This window comes from Calidris pugnax, unplaced genomic scaffold (assembly GCF_001431845.1).
Source record: "Calidris pugnax isolate Ruff unplaced genomic scaffold, ASM143184v1 scaffold45, whole genome shotgun sequence".
Lineage (NCBI taxonomy): Eukaryota > Metazoa > Chordata > Aves > Charadriiformes > Scolopacidae > Calidris > Calidris pugnax.
Genome location: NW_015090764.1, coordinates 1,792,365 through 1,795,422, shown reverse-complemented (window position 1 = coordinate 1,795,422; position 3,058 = coordinate 1,792,365).

Sequence of the window (3,058 nt, the reverse complement as noted above, 5' to 3'; positions counted from 1 at the left end):
CTGACTCCATCCTGGCCCGGCACGGGGAGAGCCGAGGCTCTGTGCTTCCCAGTCTGGGATGCTCGGAACAAAGCTCCAGGAGACTCAGAGATCTGCTGCCTCAAGAGAGGCTCGTCAGGCTCGTCAGGCTCGGCTATAAATAGCCCAGCCAAGCATCAAGCCGAGCAGAGCTGGCTGCCCTCACCGCCGGGCGCTCCCGGGAGCTTTGTGGGGACAACCAGCTCTGCTGCTGTGGCCACCAGAGCCTGCCCCTAGACCACGGGGCTGTGGGTCTGCCCCATCCCCACTCCCAAGGCTCCCTGTGGGTTCCTGTGTCCCGGGGAACCCAGCAAAACTCCGACCTCCTGCCTCTGCCAAGCAGGTCCTGCTCTGGCAGCTGCCCATCACCTGCCCGGGTATGGCCTTTCCTTCCTCCCCAGCCCCAAGACCAGCACCTCCAGCCCCCTCCAGCCATGGGGAGCTTCTGGAAACACCACCATAAAAATATTTACTCCCTCTGCCGCCGAGATGGAAGCTCATAAAGGGCTGTAGCTAAGCCTGTTACTGTATTAGCACCAGCATCCAAAACAGACGAAGGCAGCGTCCCGGCTGGGGGTGGCCTGTGGTGACCCAGAGCTCATCGGTGGGTACAGGGCACTGCCCACTCCCCTCCCTGCAGAAGGAGCAAGAAAAGTCAGCCTGCAGAAGAAAGCAAGAAAAACACCGCTCCAGGGGTACAAAGAGACACCATTTGTTTCCCAGAGCAGTGCAGAGGTGTCCCCATGTCAATAAATAAGGCTGAGGCCCGAGGCTGTTATTTGACGGCCACAGCCCAGCCCCCTGCTCTGCCCACATATTTATTTATTGACACTTTGCATCTCGGCCGGAGCAGCTCTTGGTGCAGCCCCAGGATGTGTGCATTTGAGCTCAGAAAGGATGCTGACACCCTCAAATTATCCACCTGAAGGCTAAAGTTCAGATCCAGACCCAGTTGGGAATAGTAAATATTTTATTTGCAGTTGGGAGTTTTGACCAATGTCTCTGAGGCTGCGAAGGTCACACCAGGAAACATCCCTTCCATTAACAAAAAGGATGTGCCTGTGCCGGGGCTGGCAGCTCGGCAAACACACGGCCGCGGAGTGAACTCCAGCCTGTCCCCCGAGTGCTGTTACCAGCTGCAGGCTTGTCTTCCTTGAGCAATCAAATTAGATAGATTTCAGTACCCGGGGTTGGTCTCCTTGGTCCTCAAGGCCAGGCATGCAATTAAAACCGGTCTCGTTAAAAGCCAGCCGAGCCTGGGCAGTGCTGTCTCCAGCTCGCCGCTGTGCGGGCACCGCGGGGTGGGGACGGGGACGGCACAGGGAGGAGGAGGACTTCTTTGTTTTGCTGGGCTTTCCTTCGGGTGCCTTCTGCAAAGGGCTTCTTGGCACCTCTGCTCAAGTGAAATGGAGCAACCAAAAGAGGAGCTGGCCGGTGGCCAGCCTGGCAGACGGGCCCGCGGGGGCAGATGTGTGCCTGGAGCACGTTTATCGAGGGCAGGAGCCCCGCGCGGGGAAACCAAGTGGCCAAAGTGACACATATGGTGTCACACGTGATCCTGCCGTCCCCGGGGGACCTCCCGGGTGGGTGTGTGGGCAGCAGATGGGTTACAAGCACGAGTCTCCAGCACCGTTTCCCACCCTGAGGTCTGCACACCAGGGGCAGCACCGGGGTCTCACTGCCAGCCCCCCCACCATCCACGGGGACCCGCTGCAGGGCTCCCTTCAGGGTGAAATGAGAGGTTTCATTCCCCTTTGTCCTCGCCTTGGCTTTCACGTGTAGGTGGAACATCACACGTTCTCCTGGTGAAGGTACGAGGAAGCTGCTGGGAGGGCCGTGGGTCACCCCTGAGCGCTGGGACGGTGTGGGGCCAATGCTCGGCGTCGCGCTACCGGGGTTGGGATTTTATCAGCTTTCCCACAGGAAGCAAGGCTGGAGGTGGCAGGAAAGGGACCTGGTGGGACTCGCTGAGACACCCCCAGGAGAAAAGCAGCGGCTCCCACAGGACACGGGGCTGGTGGTTCAGGAAGAAGATGCTCCCATCTTTACCGGGTGTTCCCCAAGCTTTGCTGCCAGTATGAAAGCAGAAAAAACCCCAAGAAACGAGTAAACCCTCTTGGTGTGTTCAAGAGGGGGAAATCAGTCTGGCTTTGTGGAGAAAGGAGAGATGCCGAGTCCTGTGGGGGAAACCGAGCACCTGCCTGCCTGAAAACCCTGACACCTGGGGACAGTGGAGGAGGAGAAGGAGGTCACATCGAGCTCCACGAGACCTGGATCTGCTCCTAATGTGGCCACTAATGGCCTCAGGGACCTTTCACTGGTCACTCTCTCCTCCTGCCGCATTAGTCTCCTCAGCTCTGAGAAGCTGCAGCAACACCAGCCAGCTTGGGAGGGCCTCACCAGGCCCAAGTGATCAATGACCATCAGACACTGAAGATCTCAGGTGGAAAATGCCATCAAGGCGTGAAGCTACAACCAACCACCGCCGACAGAACTGGTTTGTTACTCTCCGGCTGAGCCATCTTCCCGAGAACACGGTGCACATGGCTGTCCTGTGCCTGCAGGCAGCTCTGCAGACACAAAGAGGTTTTATGTGATGCCAGGAATGTGCTGTCAGGGAGGCACAGACGAGATCTGGTTTTATGACTACACAGCACTGCCCTAACACAGCCACCTTGGCGGGCCGAGGTGCTTGGTGCTGTGACACCCCAGCCAATCCTGCTGGGGAGATGCTCCAGGATCTTTCAGGATTGGAAATACAACGGGAATATAACCCCAATGACACGGAGATCCCCTCCACGGTACGTCCTTGTCAGGCCTGGCGTGAGGACAGAGCCAGGCCCACGGGGGTCAAGGCCCCCTCACGGGATCAGGCCCTCCCAAGGCAGTTCCCCTCACGGCTCCACGTCTCCCCACGGCACTGGGTCCCTCCCAAGGGATCCCCCATGGGATCGGGATCACTCACGGTGCTTGGGGTCCCCGTGGCGGCCGGAACCCCCCCGGAGATCCCCCTCCGGGGACCAGGCCCCGGCCCCAGCCC